Source organism: Euprymna scolopes, chromosome 20 (assembly GCF_053919585.1).
Source record: "Euprymna scolopes isolate OS-2025 chromosome 20, ASM5391958v1, whole genome shotgun sequence".
Lineage (NCBI taxonomy): Eukaryota > Metazoa > Mollusca > Cephalopoda > Sepiida > Sepiolidae > Euprymna > Euprymna scolopes.
In genome coordinates, this window is record NC_136501.1 from 24,958,734 (window position 1) to 24,984,717 (window position 25,984).

The window sequence follows — 25,984 nt, forward strand, 5'->3', positions numbered from 1 at the left end:
GAGTTTGAATGCAGTTTGATTTATTATGTAGACTGTAATATCATCCACAAAGATATGAATCCACATTCCGAGACTATACATGTCTAGTGAATAGTTTCTGCTTGGTATACTGTCGCGATAAAAAATAAATAAAAAGTTGTTTTCTTTTTGTTATCTGCTGCATAAAAGAAAACCAAATCTTATTAGAAGATTCGAAAACGATTTATATAAATTCTCTTCACTGATGGGAAAACTTCTATTTTAAACTTGAAAAAAATGCTACAGAAACGTATAGAATGCTTCAGACAGCATTTGGACCATCAGTTTCTGAGTGGCATAAGAGATTCTAGGAAGGCAAGAAGTCTATGAGGGGTTATAAGATTGCGGGCGAGTAAGGAAATCAGTAGACCAGAGTTGATTTGCCAAATAAAAAAATTTCATGAATAAGGACCGTCATGTGTCTATAGAGATAATAAGTGCACATTTTGATGTCAGTGTGGGAACTGTACATGCAATTATTCATGAGAAACTGAATTTGCGGAAGATTTGCGCGAAGTTTGTTTGAAAAACATAAAATGTAGTTAAAGGTTAATTTATATCGCGTAACATTTGATAAGAAATTCCTAAAAATCAATAAGAAAACAATTGGAAATAATATTTGATTAATCGACTTGTAGCTTGTATATCGATCTGAGGTCGGAAATTTTATGAATACGTTTTGTTTTCCTCTTTTTTTTTCTATGGAAGAACATACTTTAAATCAATCAGTTTTTTTGGGGGGGGCGGGGGGGTAAGCTTCGTTTCCGAGTATACGATATCGGTCGTTTGTATGTTTTCCTTGCGTCGGTTTACAGTGGACATGATAAATTTTGTTTCAAAATGTCATCTTTATAACAAACACAAGGCTGTTAATGGCAAACAAGTTTGTGTTATAGATGACGGCGTATCAAATGAATTCTTATTTTGTTTCACTTAATAACTTCATGTGGACCCGGGCAAACTTAGTTTTTTTGTTTTGGACACCATATTAAATATACACAAAATTGGACACTTTAGTATTTTTATCTATTATTCTGCACAACATCATTAAGCTTTTATAAAATAACTAGCAAAGCTGTTCGACATTGTTCGAAACAAAAGTGTTAAATTAGTGTTGCCCAGCTTATTACTCTCTCTGGATATACACACACAACTCCAGTCAGCGTAAGGGAAATAACTCTGTGAAAAAATAACCGAGTTACTTTCCTTTAACTAGTGGCTGAAAAACTGACTGTAGACATTAAAGATGCGTGTGCGTTTCCATGATATTAAATGATATAAATTGCCATTTGTACTTCCAAATCATGAAACGTTCATTTTTAATCTTAGATATTATGCATCCGAGACTACGTCGATTAAAAGAATATAACTTTGTGTGTGTTTATATGTATTTTTTAAGTTTTACCTAGATATACCAACATACGTTTGTCACTTATATAATAAACTAGCGTAGGTAATCGGCGTTGCCCGGGTCCAAATGAAGTTCCATTTAGACACCCCTGCTATACTAAGGCTATTGAGCACTTTTTCATGTAAACTCCATCGTAAGCTACGTCGATACCCCGATACGACGACAAAAATAAAAGATACGTAAACGTTTTTTTTCTGTTATAAAAATGATTATTAATAAATTATTGTTTTATTAAAAGAAAAAAAATATAAGTTACGATGTCAAAAAGTGATTTACGTAACCCTCGAAATAAGAAAAATGTTTTGTTTTAATTTAATTAACCGCCGATAAAAAAAAAATGCCAAATGAATAATACAAAGTTTAAAACTCTTTTAACCCTGTTTTTATGCAAACGAAAAAATAACTTTAACAAATGTAAATGAAAGTTTGTTTATCTTTGTTTTTTTGTTTTTAATTAAAAGATTGTAATTGGATAGGAATTTTTGTTTGTTTTTAAAGGTAACCCTCAGTTGATTTAAACCTCTGATAAAGAACATCCGCCGAAATTACTTAACAACCTTGTTTAAATGCAAAAAAAATGACCACCAAATATAATGCTTATGAGATAACCTTCTAATCAACTGGATCACAGCGCTAATTCCGAAATTGAATTGGAAATTCTTTTATCTAAACAAATAAAAAAATAATAATGCCTGCCGCATGCGCAGTTGTCGAAAAAGAAAGAGACGATTTTAACTGATCCTCCCTTTATTGAAAAGTCTATTTCTTTACGAAATAATTGACCATTTTTTTTAAATTTCACATATTATTCATTCGAGACATTGCTCTTTTAGATGGTACCGGTTTTGACCCGGTCCGATGCGGCTGACGAAAGTTTTTAGTAGGCATACAGACACGCACACACACGTAAAGGTCTCCTTTATATAATAGACTATGTCCACTTCATGATTGCCCGGGTGGACATGAGGTTTGGTTTGGACACAGCTGCTATACTAAGAATATTGAGCAACCCCTAGAAAAAAAGGGAAGAAGTAGGTGACAACTTTCTCACCAGTAGGTGCGTTGCCACCCCCCTCCCTAAAAAATAAATGAATCAAAACAACTTTTCTTTACATCAAAATAGCAGCGAGTGTCCGTGCGACCGCAAAAAAAAAAAAATAGTTGCGGTAAGCAGACTCGAACCTGAAACGCGAAAGAAAGGGGTTAGGGCTATTGGCAAACGGTTTTTCTCAATCAGATAACGACGACTTATACGTCATATCCCTGAAAAATAAAATTATTAAACATGCTTTCAGTCTGCTACGGATACGTGACTTACGAAATGACTTGCGGTCACATGCGGCTGACAAAACATTTTAACGTACATAAGAATACACACACAAACACACACATACACACACACACACATACACACGTAAACCGAGGTTTGGGATTTATATAATAGATGGTTACAACCAAACTAAACATACGTCAAAACAATCTGTTTCTGGGAGTAGCACATCTGACAGACATTCCGCGACTCAAACCGAGGAGCCTTTTATAGATTCTAACCGTTTCTTGGAACGAAATTGTTTTTATCAGTCTTCCACATGGTTCACAGAGTATATATGTCAGGTAGACTTTTTAATGTATTGTTTAGGTGCAGATGTCAACAGTTATATCAAGTGACATTTTCTCACATTATTTCTGCGCGGATCTGGAAGAATGCATATGATATCCTTACGACTATACGTGTATATTTCGATATCCTCTGCCATTTTAAATTTCTGATGCGTAAAAGTATTAGTTCGTTGCCCATACTTATTACTACACTACACTAATTAGATTGTAAACTACACGACAACAATAAGATAATAAACTACACTAGGCTAAAAGATTATAAACTATAGTACAATAATAAGATTATAAACTACACTACAACAATAAGATTATAAATTTTATTACAATAATAAGATCATAAACTACACTACACTAATAAGATTATAAATTTTATTACAATAATAAGATCATAAACCACACTACAACAATAAGATTATAAATTTTATTACAATAATGAGATCATAAACTACACTAATAAGATTATAAACTATACTACAATAATAAGATTATAAACTACACTACAACAATAAGATTATAAATTTTATTACAATAATAAGATTATAAACTACACTACAACAATAAGATCATAATTTTATTACACTAATAAGATCCTAAACTACACTACACTAATAAGATTATAAATTTTATTACAATAATAAGATCATAAACAACACTACACTAATAAAATTATAAACTATACTAAAATAATAAGAAAATAAACTATACTACAACAATAAGATTATGAATTTTATTACGCTTATAAGATAATAAAGTACACTACATTAATAAGATTATAAACTATACTTCAATAAATATTATTCCTATGCCGATCAGGAAGAAAGCATATGATATCCTTACGATTATACGTGTTTATTTCGTTATCCTCTGCCATTTTAAATTTCTGATGCGTAAACGTATTAGTGCGTTACTCATACTGATTACTGCACAATACTAAGAAGATTATAAACTACACTACAACAATAAGATTATAAGCTACACTAGTCTAATAAGATTATAAACTATACAATAATAATAGGATTATAAACTACACATACAACAATAAGATTATGAATTTTATTATAATAATAAGATCATAAACTACACTACACTAATAAGATTATAAACTATACTAAAATAATAAGATTATAAACTACACTACAACAATAAGATAATAAATTTTATAACAATAATAAGATCATGAACCACACTACACTAATAAGATATAAACTATACTACAATAATAAGATAATAAACTACACTACAAAAATAAGTTATAAATTTCATTACAATAATAAAATCATAACCTACACTATACTCTTAAGATTATAAACTATACTAGAATAAAAACATTATAAACTACACTACAACAATAAGATTATAAATTTTATTGCAATAATAAGATCATGAACTACACTACACTAATATGATTATAGACTACACTACAACAGTAAGATTATAAATTATATTACAATAATAAGATCATAAACTACACTACAACAATAAGATTATAAATTTTATTACACTGATAAGATCTTCAACTACGCTACACTACTAAGATTATAGACTATACTACAATAATAAGATTATAAATTACACTACACTAATAAGATTATAAATTTTATTACAATAATAAGATCATAAACAACACTACACTAATAAGATTATAAACTACACTAAAATAATAAGATTATAAACTACACTACAACAAGAAGATTATAAATTTTATTACAATAATAAGATTATAAACTACACTACAACAATAAGATTATAAATTTTATTACAATAATAAGATCAGAATCTACACTACAACAATAAGATTATGAATTTATTACACCTATAAGATCATAAACTGCACTACACTAATAAGATTATAAACTATACTTCAATAAATATTATTTCTATGCGGATCAGGAAGAGTGCATATGATATCCTTACGACTATACGTTTTTATTTCGATATCCTCTGCCATTTTAAATTTCTGATGCGTAAATATATTAGTTCGTTACACATAATAATTATTACACTACACTTATAAGATTGTAAGCTACACTACAACAATAAGATAATAAACTACACTAGGCTAAAAGATTATAAACTATAGTACAATAATAAGATTATAAACTACACTACAACAACAGGATTATAAATTTTATTACAATAATAAGATCATAAACTACACTACACTAATAAGATTATAAATTTTATTACAATAATAAGATAATAAACCACACTACAACAATAAGATTATAAATTTTATTACAATAATGAGATAATAAACTACACCACACTAATAAGATTATAAACTATACTACTAATATTATAATCTACACTACAACAATAAGATTATAAACTACACTCGTCTAATAAGATTATAAACTATACTACAATAATAAGATTATAAACTGCACTACAACAAGCAAATTAAAAATTTTATTACAATAATAAGATCATAAACTACGCTACACTAATAAGATTATAAACTATACTTCAATAATTAGATTATAAACTACACCACAACAATAAGATATAAACTGTAATACAATAATAAGATTATAAACTACAATACAACAATAAGATTATAAACTACAATACAACAATAAGATTATATATTTTATTATACTAATAAAATCATAAACTACACTACACTAATAAGATTATAAACTATACTACAATATTAAGATTAACTGCACTACAACAATAAGATTATAAATTGTATACAATAATAAGATCATAAACTACACTAAACTAATAAGATAGAAACTATACTAAAATAATAAGATTATAAACTACACTACAACAATAAGATTATAAATTTTATGACACTAATAAAATCATAAACTACACTACACTAATAAGATTATAAACTATACTACAATAATAAGATTATAAACTACCTTGCACTAATAAGATCATAAACTATACTACACTAATAATATTATAATATATCCAAATCCTTGCACAATCATCTGCGCCTGTGAGAATGAGATACACCCAAAGATTAAGTACTATTGTCATTTTACTCTACCTTACCTTTACAGAATACAAATTCGATTTAAAATCCTCTTTTATTCCCTGCAGCATTTTTCCTACAAAATCGATTTTGCTCGTCTTTCTCTGCTATATTATTATTTTCGTAGTTGGTGATCGACTGGACTCCAATCTCTGGTTTTCTCGTAAAACACTCACAGCAAAAACTCTTCTAACTATATAAAAATATTTCGCCTCTGTTTACTTGACTCTAAAAAAAACTTTCATTATTAGAGTTTCTTTCCCAAAGCTGTTTATGGAAGGGAATACAACGGTGCTGCGTCTCTACTGACTTTCAATTCCAATGTTAACAAATTCTTTCTTGGACTATCCTCGTAAATAATCAAATTCTACCTAAATTCAGCAATAGTCTGCAATCTTCAAGGAGTTTGCTAAACATCCACCTGACACAAATCATTAACTCTTGTCCTCGTGTGGCATTTGATGAGGGATTTTTAGTTAGTAAAGAACATACTATTAAACGAATATCTCATTGATAATTTCAAAAGAACATAGACATCCACTATCACCGTCCGACATGATCGTTTTTATTATGCATTGTCTTTATCAGATGTAGTAAATAATAGTTAGACGAATTATAACGTGTTTCATTGAAACATTCCTAGAAGCTTCTTTGGGAACATTTCAGATACCCCTCTTGGAAACTTGCAGCTAAACTCCCTGAGAAATTTCCCAATAAGCTTATGCGGTAATATAAACAACTCAGCGTGTATATAGGTGAACATTTATTTCCCCATTTAAATTAATATAAACATTTTACAATGCAAAATTACACATTTTATTGTTACATAATGGATCGAATACAGCGACTTGTGGCAATCTTGACAAGGGGCGAACTGAAGACCTGTTGAAGTAACACGAAGTTTGGCAAATGAACGAGCTCTACGATAGAATCAGGAAGATATTTCATGTAAGGCTAGATGAGATCAAAGTGGAATAAAACAAAGATACGCCAGGACATGACTCACAGGTTGACAACGAAAGTAAGGTTCAGGATTTCTCTGTGCGAGCATATCATTAATAATGCTGTAATCACTGAATGGAAAACTTTGATAACCACTAGGAGCGAAATGTCCCCTAAGATCTCTCTTCACAGTGTCAATCTATTTATCCTTAACAAGATAATTAATCAATTAGTTAAAGGAATACTAATCTCTCTCTCTCTCTCTCTCTCTCTCTCTCTCTCTCTCTCTCTCTCTCTCTCTCTCTCTCGTGTGTTAGCTATGTTACTCAAGAATGAACTTAATACAAAAACTCCCAACGAACATCTTAGTTTCTTTTCTATACATGTTAAAAATATGTGTTTTTCTAGCTACACTGATGAGGAGTCAGAGTCATCTGGACGAGGAAAACGAACAGAATTAATGTAGCAATAACTAGACAAAACGGCAACGGCGGCAATGAAGAAGAACAACAAGAAAGATAGCGAGAGAAGGTAAAGTCCCACATATACATATCTGTAATGAATACAAATAAGAAGCTTAAAAGAAAGTGATACACGCACATAAAAATTTTTAAATAGAAAATGTTACATTATGAATTAGTAATATTTTCACCAAAATAATATTTTTCTCCGAAATGAGAAAAATGCGCGACCTTTTATCTATGAAAAAGCACATTGCAGCAATGACTAGATACTAATATATGGAATAGAACATGACATCAGTATCCATTAATCAGTGCTTTCATACCAGTCCAAATTTTAATTTTTCGCCAAAATGCTCCATCGGCCATAACTCACACGCACACACACACACACACACACACACACACACACACACACATATATATATATATATATATATATATTCCTGTGAAAATATACGTTATTTCTTTATAATATACACCAATCCTTATTATTGAAGCTGAATGTAATTATAGATCAACATAGTGAATGAATGACAAAAGTCTATATTCCAAAGTTTATGATGTTGACCATCTTACAATTTATTAACGGAGTAATAAGTTGTAAGATGGTCAATTTATTAACGGAGTAATAAGTTGTAAGATGATCTTAAAACTTATATATATATATATATATATATATATATATATATATATATATATATATATATATATATATATATGATATTTTGATTAATGCAGATTTCGTATTTATTATTAAATTATATTGGACCAAATATAGAGTGATGATTTAAAAAGTTAAAAATATGACTTGTGTACCACCACTGAGAATCGAAACCAAAATGTTTAGTTTACTATTTACTTTGACGTTAATGTCTGAGCTATGAAGAGACTTGCTGCAAGGCTGAACATGAAAACATGAACCAATAGCTATTACGTTACACATGCATATTCGTAATTTCGTTGTTCTTCCTTCATCTCGCAAATTCCATTTCTTTGATTTTCACACTTTTGCACCCGATTAAAACCCAAGTATAAAGTTTCGCATGAGTTCGAATACCCTATATATTAATTTTCATGTCTGTACACCGAAAACTCACAGAAGAGTTTGGTAGTTTTGTAGTATTTATATAAATATTTATGCGCATACAGAAATATATATATAGAACGAGGTTTGTCTTTATTATAACTTTTTACGCAAATATTACGCACGTATAAATCATGAAGAAAATTTGCATGAATATGATTACACGTATCTAAGGATCTATAAGAAAACCGAAAAAATCTAATAGGAAACTAATTCAAATGAATGTTTAAAAGAATATGCAAATTAGCTAGATTTTTTGCAGATGAATGCAATTCCACGATCCATAAATAACAAAGCTGTCTTTTCTTTTTAAATAAATAGAAAAAGGAGTTTTTAAGATGAATATCAATACACACAAAAACACACATTTATAGATGTCTATATATATATATATATATATATATATACTCCTATAAATGTTTATATATATATAAATTTTATGTGAGTAAATTAAGTATATATATATATATATATATATATATATATATATATATATACTTAATTGCTGAATATTCAGTGCAGCTTAATCGCCATATACATTTTATAACTTACTATGTATATATATATATATATATATATATATATATAACTTTATCAAACATTTCAAAAGCTCAGGAATATACGCTTAATTGACATTCATATTGTGTAAATTACTACGTCTTACACGTGTTTCATTGAATGGCATGAACCAAAAAAATCATCAGAGGTTTTTCATTAGTTTATCAAAGAAGACAATGTATAGTTTTTTTCCTTGATTCAAATACGAAAAAAGCATGATGTATATTCCTGTGATTTTGAAATGTTTAATATGCTCTGAAAGTGTACATCCATTTTCATTTAGTTCAATAAACCGTTTCAATTTTAAGATAGCCTTATTGAGTATATACATTATAAACGTATATTTGATTGGTTGGTTGTTTTTGTTTCATGGCATATCAACCCTTTTCGGGTTATTTAATGCCGAATCCAGTGATTTTGAAGAACAATTTTTTAATAGAGTATATTTGGATTTTTTTAAAGTCAGTTTCTAATTAGCCCATAGTCGGTACTGCTACTCCGGGTCAGAGTGGACCTGGGAGCAATGACAATTAAAGGATGGCTCCACACTCTACAAAGCCCGCAAGCTGGGGCCTCACCATTGGATATAGTTTAAGGTCATATCCAGGACCAAACGCATATTTGTTTTTAAGGAAAAAAAAAAACACACACACACACGCACACATACACATATATATATATGTGTGTGTGTGTGTGTGTGTGTGTGTGCGCACGTGTATATATATATTACGTGTTTCATTATATATACACACACATATATATATACACACACATATATATATACACACATATATATATATATTCACACACATATATACACACACATGTATATGTATACTGTGCATCTATATACATATATATACACTGGTGATCAAAAAAAAATGGGCCAAACAAATGTTATATATTTTATTGCACTAAAAGCTACATTGAAAAAAGAACAATTGAACAAGGAAACTTAAACAAGACTAATACCATAGAACAATACATTTACTTTAATAAATGCTTAGTATGGAAGTGCGTTCCCTTTTGATTTCTTTAAAAGATCAATCCTTTTAGACATGCTCTCAATCAAAGTGAAACACTGAAGAGGAGATGCTATTCCATCACTTTGCACAGCTTTCCACAGTTTGTCATTGTTCAAAACAGATATTCTAGCTAATGCATGAGATATTATGGATAAAATATTCTCGATTTGGTTTAAATCGGGGCTTTGACCTGGCCAAAACATCAAATCAATTGAATTATCGGAAAACCATTTTTTTGCTATTTTAGCAGTGTGTGCAGAGGCATTATAAAAAAAATAATGTTCTGGTATATTCTCAGCTTCTGAATACTTAGTAACAGTCCTGTTTCTAATATTCAAATGTATTCCTTTGCATTGATTGACTTCTAACATCTAATAAGTTCCTCAACTCCTGCTGCAGTAAAAGTTCCCCATACGATTATCCCTCCATTCCTGCGTTTAACTGTCGTTTTTATGCAACTTTGTGAAAATATTTCTCCAGTTCTTCAAATGCACCGTTCGGGAGCATCACTAATAAGACAAAATCTTGATTCATCTGACCAGAAAACATATCTTTCTTACCATAACACGAGACATTTTTTTCTATCATTGATGCTCTTCTAAGCACACCTTTTAGAAGAAAATCCTATTTCTTTCATTCGGCTAGATATTGTATATCTAGAAAGAGAATTTCCAGCCCCTGTTTAGAATTCTTTGCTATGGTCAACAAAAGTTTTCTTTCAATCTTTCAAAACACTTAATTTAAGCCAGTGGTCGTCCTTCAAAGTGGATGCTCTAGGGCGACAAGATCCAGATTTCCTTTTTACCGGGCGTTCGACTTCGAACATTTGACCAATTCGCTTCACTGCAGAAAGAGATGTTTTCACATTTTCTTTTCTTAAAATATAAAAGATTTGCTTGTAAGTCATTTTGGACTGCCTTAATCCAGCAATTCGGTTTTTATATCCTCGCCAAGATTAATTTTTCCACTTATTATAATATGCTATAATAATAATGACCTGCAAAATCGAAATTTTTAGTTAAAATTAACAAAGATTCATGGAAAATACTGAAAAATCGATTTCTTCCTTCTTTTGCTCTTGGTCCGTTTTTTGCTCATAAGTGTATATATATATATATATATATATATATATATATATATATATATATATATATATATATATATATATATATTGTGGTTTTTATAGGTGTGGAACTTTGATTTCAGATTTGGTAACAATCGATTATTTTGAATTAAGCTTGGTTCGGCAATTCCTGATAAAGAGACGTACACGGAAGCAGCGTTTGCAAATTGTGTGAATTTATTTTAAAACTTATTTTAAACTATTAGATGAACGAATAATTTCACAAGGTGAAGCTGGCAAGTGGTCACCTCCTTTCTGAAGGGTGATCACGGCTAAAGTACGTTCTTGGTCTGATCTCTAAAGGCTGCCATCGTGAAAGAATTCAATGATACATACAAGGTTATAGTTGGTAACAGATAGCATTCATTTTTCAACTACCTTGCTATAGTTGTTTCCGATGATGGCGGTTACATTGAAAAGCTCTGTGGCATGTAACTCTAAACGCTACTAAATGAACTGATGGGTTTCTAGAGATACAGTTTTTAGTTTTATTGGCTATTTCGTCATAATTTTTACATTATATATATATATATATATATATATATATATATATATATATATATGCATGTATGTATGTATGTATGTATATATATTGAGTAAAAAGATTCATAATTGTGAATTAAAAATGAGATTCAAAAGGAAAAACAAACAAAATCAACTCGATAGTTTTGGAAACAATGTTAACTTTATTGAAATTCACAATAAGTATTGACAATAATTTGACAAAAGTTTTGTCCTTTAAACATAGTCTCCTCATCAGCAAAAATAGGGGGTAAGTTAAAGACACCAAAATAAAACTAGCATTTTAGTCGTGAGTAAGGCAGATATTTCTGGAAATATGTAAAAACAAAATAAAGGAAAAGGTAGTTACTTATTTTATGTTGATAAATGAAATAAATAGAAAATTAGGAATAAGGTTAAAAGAAAAAAATATTATATATATATATATATATATATATATATATATATATATATTTATAAAAAAAAATATTTTTTTATAAAAAAATATTTTTTATAAAAAAAATAAATGAAACAAAATAGAAAATTAGGAATAAGGTTAAAAGAAAAATTATTATATATATATTTTTTATAAAAAATTTTTTTTTTAAATAAAAAAAATGTTTTTATAATTTTTTTTTCTTTTAATCTTATTCCTAATTTAAAGAGCGTTTTAAAACAATTATCTTTTTTTATTTTCAGAGCGTTGAATACAAGATGGAAAAAAGTTAATTCTTGTTCTTATTTTAACTCAAGATATGACGAAAAGCTGCTGAAACAGCTCGCGATATCAAATAAGCTTTTGGCTCAGAAACCACTACTGAACGCACAACACAATAGTGGTCTAAGAAATTTTGTGGCGGTGACGAGAGCCATGAGATGATGAGCGTAGTAGTCGGTCATCGGGTGTTGACAACGATCCGTTAAGAACCTTAGTCAAAGCCAATAAACGCACAACTGTTTGAGAACTTGTTTCTGAATTAGACATAACGTATACGACGATTTCCAACCACTTGAGAGATTGGAAAGACAAAAAAAAATTGATAAATGAGTGCTTTACGAATTGAACGTCAACCAAAATAAATGCCGTTATGAAGTGTCATCTTCCCTTGTTTTACGCAACAAGAACGCCCCGTTTCCCGACTGGGTTGTGACTTGCGATGAAAACCAGCGACGCTCAGCTCAGTGGTTAGACGCTGATGAAGCTCCAAGACGCATCCTGAAGCCAGAGTTGCCTCAAAAGAAAGTCACGCTGATTGCTTGATGATCTGTGACCGGTCCCATCCATTACTGTTTTTTTTTAATGCAGGCGAAAGCATTGGGGCAAGCAAGTCAACATATGAATGAAATGCATCAGAAAGTTTGACAACAACTCCGAGCATTATCCCACCGAAAAAAAAGCGACGATGCCCGAATGCGCTTTGCTAAACCGACACTAAATTGTTTTGCACAAATGGTAAAAGAAGGAATAAAAAAATCTCCGCAAAAATCATATTTTCCGATGTATATTAAATTTTAACAGATATCAGCCATTAATTAATAAATATTTCTTATATTTCAGTCTCATTGGATTATTTGAAAGTATTTTAATGGTATAATTTATGCACACATTTCATCTAAGAATTAAAATATTTCAGATTTTCATTGAATTGTATTCATGTGCTACAGGTACCTATTATGCAAGATTCTTTGAATTCTTATTTTCTTTCATAATCCTTTAAGCGTAAGCCTTAAATGTGAGACATTTTCTTAAATTTAATGGGTTTTGGTCAAAGAGTGGAAGATTTCATGCATCATTTAGTAAAATGAAGCTAACTCAGGCGCGATATTTTCGTTTCTCGCGCGAGACCGAGGATGAAAAATATGTGTTTTGTTTTTTGTTTTTTTGTTTGTTTGTTTTTTATTTTGTTTTGTTTGTTTTTTTGTTTTTTTGTTGTTGTTTTTTTGTTTTTTTTTGGTTTTGTTTTTTTGTTTGTTTTTTTTTTTTTGAAGGGTCGTTTCGTCTTTTGTGAGGATAAAGAAAAGGAAAAAAAGAAAAGAAAGAGAGAGAGAAAGGGAGGTTTCTTGTTTTCAATATATGAGTGTGTCACTCGCGCGAGTAGATTCCACGTACAAAATGTTTTATTTTGGTTTTTGTTTACAGTCAAATTTGCATTTAATCTGTGTTTTTATTTTTATGGAAATCGTTCCAGGTAAGGAACAAAGATGTTTGATGTAAGGAGATAAAAAGATAACCCATAAAGATTTTTAACTTAAACGATAAACTCCGACTCAGAATACAGCAAAACGTCCCTCTTTTTCACAAACATCGCCAATATATATATATATATATATATATATATATATATATATATATATATATATATATATATATATATATATATATATATATATATACACTATAATGATTAAGTATTTACAGGCACTAGTGTTTCATCCTTCCGGGAATCTTCAGTGCAGGGTGTCACGATTAACACCAGTTGATAGATTCGAACCAGGCTACACAGGCCATCTCTGGCTTGATTAGCAAAGACTGTATGCATAAGAGCTAAATTGACCGACTTAATTCAACTGAATGTGCTCAACGATAAGAAACGAGTTGCTTAAAGGGGCTGACAGTGTATCACAAAAGTGAGTACACCCCTAACCCCTCACATTTCTTCAAATATTTAAGTATATCTCTTCATGGGGCAACACTGAAAAAATGATTTCTTTTTATTTTTTGACACAATGGTTAACTTTCTGTTTGCTATAAATCAACTTTCTACTCTCCACGGGTCCACTTTTCTAGTCTCCGTAGGTCCACTTTCGAATCCCAATACATCACATTTATAGTCTCTATGGGGCCATATCTACTCTCTATAGGTCCACTTTTCTTCCACCTAGTTGTCTTCATGTTTTACATTGCATGTCAACATTACATACCATGTCTTATATTTGTGTTGTATATTGGTTTATATTAGAGGAGATGATATATTAAAACGTGTCATGTGTTATCTAGTGGATGTAAGATATTGTTCTTTTAACAGACAGATAATAAACGTATAATCGTATGTATGTTGTCTACCCAGGAGGACATGATATTGACGTGTAAACTGAGTCATGTTGTATCAGACTTATTACACGGGATAATTTTACAGTTCATATGTAAGAAGAATAATATATGCTTCATACTTTTTTTCTTGAAGATTTCTTCTGTATCTTCCCGCTGCTCCGTGGCAACCATGAAGCGATCAGCACCATATAATTGAGACAACTGTTCTTATTTGTGGAACCATTAAAACAACTCTTTATATTTTTGTAATATAGATTTATTACAGTTGTCTCAATTATTTAATTGTTTATTCTTCTAATCATAATAACTGACCCAGCGACCATCCATCGCTCAAATCAATTAACAAGAATACAATAACAATAATAATAATGTTTTGACCCTTGACCCCGCTTGCCACAGTTAACAGATACTACGCTATGATCACAGCCTAAAGGGTCATAACATTACATGTGTACTTGACACATAACAGTATGTTTATTATTATTATTATTATTATTATTATTATTATTATTATTATTATTATTATTATTATTATTTATTGGAGTATTATTGAGTCCTACTCTTTTCTAGTTATTAAAGAGTGTAATAATGTCTCAGTATTATAACTCCGCACGGGGACGTGTATTCTACCTAATTGCTATAACGCAAATCCTGCAAACAAATCGGGACAACAGTAACACAACATCAAATATAAGAAATCATTTGTGTGACAAGCATCGCTGTTGGTGGCTTTATTGAGTTGGTATGTTTGATCGGAAATCAATACGCCATATTTTGCAACTCGGCAATTCGGCAACCAATGGGAAATAATTTATTCCAAAAAAAAGTCACGTGACTTCAAACAATTCTAATATCAAAATAAAGATAAAACGAATATTCTTAAGATACGTCCATTCAATTAGATCGTTTAGCAATGAAAATGTCATTTCGAACTTAAATGTGACAGACAGATGGACAGACAGTTTTTAATAGATACATGTATGTTCATTTAGTCATCCTATTTTAAAATTGAGGACGATAAATATATGATAACGCTATTTGAAACAAAACCCGTACTGACTACCGAAAATGCTATTGCAAGGTAAGTGTGCAAGAAAAATGACGATCAGATCTAAAATAAGGTTCAATTTGCGCATGTAATGAGTAAATACTATGTCAAATTGAAGTATGAAAGATTCTAAAAAGGCTATTTAAACAGGAAGCAGAACAAAGAAAATGCACTTTTAAACATAAATGTGGAAATATTTTTTAAAATACTATTTTAAAGTGAAACGTGAAAAAAACAAAGAAAATGCGATTTTAAACTTCATTAAAAGAGCCAAAGGTTTTTGTTCTTTTTTTACACGGTGGTCATTACTTATCAAGGCCCGGAAGCCACTCAGGGATAAGGGTTATTGCAATTACAGTACGTTAGTGTGGAGATTTGATGAAGTGTTTACTTAAGGGGGCGGTTCATTAGGAATTTGTTAACGTTGGCCTTGAAGACATCCAAGTTGTAGTCAGGTGGGAAGCAGGCAGCCGGAACAGAGTTCCACAGGCGTGCAGTTCTAAGAAAAAAGCTTTGTTCATGGAATCCACGTTTTGATTAAGGCACAGATAAAGAGTGGGGGAAATTTTTCACGGTGGATTCAGCTAGACGGGTGTTTTTCGTGAAAGATTGGCGAGGGGGGACCAGAGATTGGAGTTCAGACGAGCACCTGCCATGGAAATAACGATAAAACAAGGATAAGCTCGCAACGTCCCTTCTGTGGGAGAGAAGTTGCAGGGAAGAGAAAGGGGCATTCCTCACTAAGCCACGAAGTCTATTTTGTACTCTGTCAAGGCAGGATAGAGTGTTTTTATCAGCTCCTGCCCAGATATGGCAACAGTATTCCATCATTGGACGTACTTGGCTTTTATATAGATAGAGAATTGCATCAGCAGTGAGATATCTTCTGGAGCGGTAGAAGGATCCCACCATCTTTCCAGCGACCTTGGCAACAGACTTGATGTACGTGTTCCATTTAAGATCAGGAGTAAAGGACAACCCAAGAATGTTGTCAAAACACGGGGCTTCTCCCAGACGAGAGCCATCCATTTCAATTGATGCCAGGGGATCAGAGCGTTGATGGTGTAAAGATAGGAGTTTGGTTTTAGATGCATTAAAGGTAACCAGCCACGACTTCACCCACTGAACCACGCGCTCGAGATCAGAGGAGAGAGAATCAGAGAGCACTTTGTCATTTACAGCCTTTGATGTGTTGCCGTAGATGGCCGTGTCATCAGCATAGATGGTCGTGTCATCAGCATAGATGGTCGTGTCATCAGCATAGATGTCAACGAATGATTTAAGTAAATTCTATGTGAAATTGTATTGTGACGGATTAAAGCAAATACTATTTTCTTTTTCAATCCTATTTCAAATCGAAATATAATGCGTTTAATATAATAATTCTATTTCATACAAAACTTGAAAAACTGACTAGAATGATATTTCGCACTTATATTTCGTGACAGATCGCCCGACGGACAAAACTTATGCAGATTCTTGGACAAACCTACATGATGCAATTTGCGCGTTTAGACAGTAAATGATATTTTATACAAAAATGCGATAGGCTGATAGCCGGACAGAAGTCCTTATAGATACACTAGGCGCATCTAAACTCAGATGCGTCTAAGATGCATCTATTCAATCACTGCGTTTAGCGGTGCAGATGCCATATAAAAGAATGACACAATGGTGACGGACAGCACTTTTGAGAACGATGCTTAGACGCGTCTATAAGATAACGTATTATACATTATACACAATATAATTTATGATACATGCAACCGAGGACTTATCTAACGTGGATGTTTCATATGTGTTCCTTGTGTTGACCTCGTCAAAATCAACACGAATGTCGGAGAAACTAATTGGAACGTTGGTTATGGCGGGAACGGAATCGATGACCGATTCAGTGGCCGATTTTTGTGTTTATCAAATTTGTTTACATGAAAGCCCGCTACTTTATTTGACATATAAGAACAAGACGTCGAAACAACATATAAAATCTGTCCTTAATAAAAGACGTATGTTCTATTTTGCTGCTCTTTTTTTTATTATTATTATTATTATTATTATTATTATTATTATTATTATTATTATTATTATTATTATTGTCAGTGCTTACTTCATGAAATGACCGGCGAACCGAGCCGATCGGATGGACAAAGAAAGGAGCTTTTCGTTTCTCTTCACTTTACCAGCATTTTTTTTTAATATCAAATTTATTCAGGATATTTAAAGAGACGCAGCCTCTTCATCTAGAAGCGAAAGAAATTATGCGACTCTCTTGTGAAATTATGAGAAATGATTAACGGCGAACCTTCGTGGATTTCGAGCTCAAATATTAGTGGACATTTATTAATACAGTAGATCAATGGAATTCCTATTTCGTGATCCTTTTTATCCAAGTTGAAAGAAACGAAATATATTGATATTCACAAATTATAAACATGTAGTTTAAACATGTACTTTCAGCTAATGTATTTGAAGAATCTCTTTTCCAAATATTATATTCAGTATATTTACTATATATTTAGTATATTTACCGTTTAACCGTGTGTCTATATACATGTATGCCTATGCAAATCAACACTTGACACCTCTCGGGCGTCTGAACTTCAATTGTTTCCAATGTCTTTTGCACGCAAATTAGTTTTCTTTTATGTTATTCGTCCAATTTTCTGATGATTATTCCTTCTTTAGAATACATTTTCCCAGCCTAAAAGTTCTTTAAAAAATATTCGTCTACTGGCATAAGTTAAACAGTACAATCCTGTCTAGACCAAAAATATTTTTCCAACCAGGGAGCATATATATTTTCGATTTATGAGTTTTTCCCATGAACGAAATGTTACATTTTAATTCTTCTTTGAACTTTATTTTTTTTTTACCTGATATCCCTCTGGCCATTTTTATCTGCGTTCGTTAATCGTGCAAAACATATTTTTCCAAGTGTGTTCATTTATTATCGAGATATAACTTTGTAAATGGAGTATTTTACACTTTGTTCATTTATTTTTATATCAAGGCATTTTTTATTTGGCTCTCATTCATTTCGTTTTTAGACATTCACCTTTGATTGACACTTTCTTTTACTTGTCTATCATTTGTCAAACTATGTGGACTTTTACGGCCAAAACGCACACTATTAAAGCATATTTTATTCTAACAAAAAACATTCTTTTCACATGATTTTTTACCAAACGCATTAATTCGTGTTAACACACCGGTTCCCGTTAGATCACCAAAGTTAAGCAATGTTGAGCCTGGTCAATTCTATAATACCTGACCATTTAGGGAGTTCCCGGTGCTCTAAGTGCTCTTCGCTTATCTCGGCATTGTTTTCAGTCGTCTAGCACTTCTCCTTGACACTGTACTAAAGCAGTACCGATTCAGGAGATGTGCTATTGGAGATTGCTCAACCCTTGTCTCTCAATTACACTCGCATCTACCCTTACAGTGAGTATCCATTGTCTTTTGCGACTGAATGGAGGTATCGCATACCACATGCATTGCCTATAAAAAAAATTTTCTTTATTTTGAAGCTCATTTTGTCTTGCAGTCTGTATTCGTGATATGCTTTTCTCTTTGATTTTATTATCTTTTTTTTTTAGATTTATTAGATGCGGCGTGCATTACTTTTTGCAGCATAACATTTGAGTCCTGTTCTATAATACTAAGAATTCTTGGTCTAATTTCTTTGGTCATAAGTGTCGTAAAATACGCTTAAATATATTTCAATTCATGCTCATTTCGTATTTATTATTACAGAGTCAATTCTCTATTGAATATTATATTGTACCTAATATATAATTATGATTTCAAATGTTTTTGAAAACAATAGTTGTTTGCCACCAGCTAGAATCGAAACCAAAACATTTAGCACTCAAGCTGCGTTTCGTAACGATATAGCTATCCTGAAATATTTTTTTAAAAAAGATTTAATATCTAACAGCTTGAAAGAATTTGGTTGAATTTGGGTGTGCGTAGAAACAAATACAAATATGCCGGCAAGTTGAAATTTTGCATTTCAACTTGCCGGCTTCTGTAGCAATTATTTATTCATCTAAACAAAGAATTTACTCGTTAAAAACTATCCTTTACTGTAAATGTCAGTGTTACGTGACCAATAGTTTACGCGTTTATCGATAAAATATTTACACACAGTCAGACACACACCCACATGTCCACTTTTAAATTTAGATTAGCTAGTATTTAATCTAATCTTGTATAAATATTTGTGGCCTTGTAAAGAAGTTTGGAATAAGTTTATTTTTAGCTATTTATAAAGTATCCGAAATATAATCTGCCACATTTTTCTCATTCAATCATATTTTTTTATGATCATCATTCTTTTATCATCGGAGGAAACCGGAAGTAAATATTTTACACTTCTTAAAAGCGCTCTTAAAAATCCAATATACGTCCTAGCTATTTCCTTTAGAGATAAGTTGAGATGAATCGACTTTTTTCTTATTACTCTCTTGTTTGTCAGAGAACTTTAATGCTTACTAAGTAATGTGTTCGAGTGTCTAAGGTCTCCCTGTATGTGGTTTGGCAGGAATACAATTTTCGCTATACATACACCAGAATAACATAGTATTCTTTGCTCAAATAAAGCTCCCTCGGTATTCTTAATTTGTAATTTTAGTTATATGCAGAATGGTGCACTTTCTTGAAGTGTTGTTGCCTATAGTAACAGCTAGAAGCTGGATACTCCAGCAGACTAGATAAATTCTTGCCCTTGAATCGTGTAATACCAAAAGGCTATAGGAAAGATATACTATAACATATTTAAGTGGTCAATTGGGGAAAGGGAAATAATTTTCGCATATTCTAACTCAGTGTTTGAGAGATAAATGCGAATATTAATGGAACATTCGAATATCTATGTATTTTATGTAGCGATTAAGCGATAGCCTCAGGAAGAGAGCACCTTGATTTTTAAGAACCTCGACTAAGTTAAAATGAAACAAAAATTGTGAGGACAGAAGTTGAATGCCTACTAGACATCACCGACCAGTGTCCTAGATCTTCTCTCTGTGCAGAGGTTTCTCATAGACATTCACATGGGGATTGTTGCAATATTTTGGACCTTTTGATGGGGTATGATCCCACACAGTCGGACGATTCTATTTATAAACGATGCTGCTAAGAACTGACGAATCAAATTAATTCACGTTCTGCTACCAACCAATCAGAAACCAGAATTGCTTCATAAATATTAAACCTTTTCTGGAGCAATTTCACATGTTCTTTTCCTGGGTTTCGACATGGTAAGAATATTTTGTTCTGTGGAACTGTCTACTACAAACAAGTCACCTACCAGGACATGTGTGTAACAGCGAACCATCTGAAACTGTTCTGAAATTCAAAATAGCTTACACTTCTAGAGGTTATGGGCCCAGCGTGCGTCTTTATTTCGATGGATCCAAATCAAAATTCGAATTGTGGCAAGTTAAATTTCTGGGATATCTACGAATCCAAAAGTTACACAAAGTAATTCAAACACAACCTGAAAACAGAAACGACCCCGACTTCATTGAAAAGAACGCAACTGTCTTTGCGGAATTAATACAGTGTTTAGATGACCGAAGTCTATCACTGGTAATGAGAGAATCCCTGGACGACGGCTGCAAAGCATTAAACATATTGAGAGAGCATTATTTATCGAAAGGAAAACCCAAAATTATTTCTTTATACAATGAACTGACCTATCTAAAACGAATGGAAGCCGAAACTATTACTGATTATATTATAAGAGCCGAAACAACTGCAAATTCTTTAAAAATGTCTGGTGAAGTTATAAGTGATAGTCTGTTAATTTCCATTGTCCTTAAGGGATTACCGAGTGATTTCAAGCCATTTACCACCGTGATAACCCAGAAAGAAAAACCCATGACTTTTAGCCAATTCAAGGTAGCACTCAGAAGTTACGAAGAAACTGAAAAAATGATCACAGAAAAAAACGAATCCACAAATATCATGAAATTTAAAAATACACACATAAAAACACCAAAATCGAATTATACCCATGCCAGAAATAAAAAAAAAACGCAACTTTGCCAAAAGCAGGTTTTTTTCCTAAGAAAAGTACAAAAATTATTTGTTATAATTATGGACGACCTAATCACAAGAGTTTCCAATGTAGATACAGGACTCAAAATGGCGACTACATTAAAAATGTAGAGAGCTCTGTTAGCGAACATACATTTTTATTTTCATGTACATTTGATGCGTCAACAAGCAATAATAATTTTCTTGTCGATTGTGGGGCCACGGCACATGTGATTACAAAGGAATCTGATTTTATCAATTTTGATCCCAACTTTAAGCTACAAAATCATTTTGTAGAACTAGCTGACGGGAGTCGAGTCAATGATATCGTTTTGAAAAGAGGCAATGCGAAAATCTCGCTAAAGAACAATAAAGGTGAACAGTGTTTCTGTATTCTAGAAAACGCTCTTCTAATCCCAAAATTTAAACAAAATTATTTTCTGTACAAGCTGCCACAAAACAAGGTGCAAATATAAACTTTAGCCCCAATAAAGCAAAACTGGTATACCCGAATGGAACTGTACTCGACACTAAAGAAAATGGAAGACTATATTATTTAAATAGCGTAGTCCCATCAAAAACCGCCTGTCATGATCTACAGACATGGCATAAAATTCTTGGACACTGCAATATTCCTGATATCAAAAAGTTGCCGACTGTAGTTGATGGAATGCGAATACAAACATCAAAAACCTTCAACTGCGACGTCTGTACGCAAGGGAAAATGACAAACTATCAAAGCAAGATACCAGACAAAAAGGCCAAAAAAATCCTATCAATGGTGCATTGTAACTTGAACAGTCCCGTAGAACAGATGGCCAGAGAACATTATAGATAAGTGTTGAATTTCGTAGATGACCATTCAGGTTTAATAATGGTTTACTTTTTAAAGAACAAATCTGATACCCTGCTAGCAACTAAGAAATATCTAGCCGACATGGCCCCCTACGGTGAAATCAAGTGTATTCGCTCTGACAACGGTACGGAATTCACCAATAAAGACTTTGAACTTTTACTAATTAACCATCATATCAGGCATGAAACATCAGCTCCTAGATCACCACACCAAAACGGGACTGCTGAACGTGCGTGGCGGACACTTTTTTAAATGGCAAGATGCCTACTCATTGAATCAAAACTCCCTAAAAACCTCTGGACGTATGCACATATGGCGGCAGCCTATATACGCAATAGGTGCTTTAACAAAACACTATCTAAAACTCCATATGAATCTTTCTGCGGTAAAAAACAAATTTAAGCAAAATGCATATATTTGGTTCAACTTGCTTCGCATATATAGAGAAAAAGAGTAAATTGAATATTAAAGCCGACAGAGGTATATTTCTTGGATACAATAAATACAGTCCAGCCAATTTAATATTTTTTCCCGAAAAAAATAAAACAAAAAAAATACAGTGTGTAAAATTCACAGACACGTTTAATTTTACAGACGGAAACCCGTCATATGAAGAGGATGAGATTATATTACCTCAAATAATTAGAACAAATGAAAACAATAAAAATGACGGAGACGAGAATGTCCATGATGATGATGATGATGATGATGATGATGATGATGATGATAAAGTCGAAAGATATCCCAAAAGAAATAGAAGATGACTCGATTTTTTTGTTGTCGACAATATAAAAGATTATCAAATCGACTATTGCTATTCAATGGAAAATGCGCCAAAAAGCTTCAACGAAGCAATTAACTCAGAACATTGTGATGAATGGAAAATTGCCATGAAAAAAGAAATAGATTCCTTAACCGAAAATGATACCTATACGGTAGTGCCTCTCCCAAGAGATAAACATGTTATTTCTACCAGATGGGTCTTTACAAAAAGGAGTACAGCATCAGGCGTAGAACAGTACAAAGCAAGATTTGTTGCTAAGGGGTGCTCTCAGATTTACGGTAAAGAATACTTTTCTACGTTTTCGCCGACCACAAACCTAACGACAATCAGAATTTTACTGCAAGTCGCATCACAATATGACCTAAACATCCATCAAATGGACGTAAAAAATGCTTATTTGTATGCCCCAATAGACTGTGAAATTTATATTACCCCTCCAGAGGGATTTATAATGAAAAATAAAAATAGCGTGTGGCGACTTAACAAGTCATTATATGGTCTAAAGCAGAGTGCTCAGTGTTGGAACACAGTATTCCATGATTATATTATTAAACAACAATTTAGACAATGCGCTGTAGACCCCTGTTTATATACCCAACACAAAGACGATAAACTACTGACTTTGGTTTTGTGGGTCGATGATATTTTAATCGCATTAAATTGTGACATAATGTTAACTGATGTTAAGAACAAATTAAGTAAAAGATTCAAAATGACCGATCTTGGCAAAATATCCTGGTTTCTGGGGATAGGATTTACTCAAAGCAAAGGACTTGTTACGATGACTCAATCGAGATACATCGACAAAATACTATCAAAATTTGGAATGGGAGAGTGCAAGAAACGCTCTACACCAGTCGAAAATGATATTAATAAAAATATACACGCAGAATCTGAAATAATAACTGACACACAATATCGCGAAATTATAGGTAGTCTTATATATTTAATGACTGTAACCAGGCCCGACATATGCTATACAGTAACAAAACTGTCACAAAAATTATCACGACCGACAATGAAGGATTTAAACAGAGCTAAACAAGTCCTACGTTATTTAAAAGGAACTACAGAACAGAAGTTAGTATTTAGAAAATCAAGAAATCCCCTAAAATTAGAAGGTTTTTCGGATTCAGACTGGGCAAACGACGAAGATCGCAGGAGTGTATCTGGATATTGTTTCAGACTCTCAGAAAATGGGCCAATTATTTCATGTAAATCTAAAAAGCAACAGATTGTATCTCTCTTTACGTGTGAAGCAGAATTTATCGCGCTCACACACACGACCCAGGAAGCACTCAACCTTAAAAATATCCTGAAGACTATTTTAGAGCCAGAATCGATTACAAGCTCCGTAGTAATTAATTGTGACAATCAAGCCAGTATAGTCTTAGCACAGAACACGATAATCGACCAAAGATCTAAGCATATAGATATAAAATACCATTTAATAAAAAACGAGATAAAAAAGGAATCCATTATTTTGAATTACATATCACCAGAACAAAATATCGCTGATGTATTTACGAAACCGGCGACAAGGATAAAGCTACAACGTTTTTTCTCAAAACTTGTTGGTGAATTCGACTGAATATTTTTTTTTCTTTCACGGCCCTGTATGTATATAGATTTCTATATATCAAAAATACAGACCAGCGAAGTTCCAGTTATGAGAAGGCTCTTACTTTTTTGCATGAATATCAGCGGAAACCCCTAGGGGTAATGCTCAGAGTATATAGATTTCTATATATCAAAAAAAAAATGGTCCTGGACAAGACGTTAAACTGTATCCATTTTATTTGTATTAACACTTTAACCTACTAATGCGTAACTAATACTTTTGCTTAAAAAAAAAAACTCTTTGTAATTTTCCTTTTTGACATTTGAACACAATTAAAAATGGCGTCTTTTTAAATGCTAAAATTCTAAGATCCAAATGATTTCTAATTTTTGTTATGTCTAAGTAAATATAAACATATATATTTATTTTTGAGATGAACAAACACAAGGGACTTCCCCATTATAAAAATAGGGAGGATGTTGCAATATTTTGGTCCTTTTAATGGGGTATTTATAAAAATGCTGCCCACATCAGCATTATTTTGCACAAGGCCTGGAAGGTGGGAACCCAGAAGGCTCCCCTAAAGGAGGGGCACTCCTGCAATTTTAAAAATTGCCTGAATAACCCCGTCGGCATTCCCCGGTCGGGGCGCCTCAGGCAGCAAGCAATAAACTTTCCCCACCGGAAAGCCCGATGGCATGGCCTGGGAGGATGGACCACCTAGGTATTACCCAGGCGGTGTACCTCAGTCCAACAGGTGCTGGGCCGGTTCCCGGCCCCTCACCTGTTGGGCTGAGCATCAAGTGACGAATCCTTGACATGTACTACCCTGTCTCCCTGCAGCCGAAGCCGCTAGGAGACATCCCATCAAAATGGACTTTTAATGGGGTATATATTTAATTGCCGCCC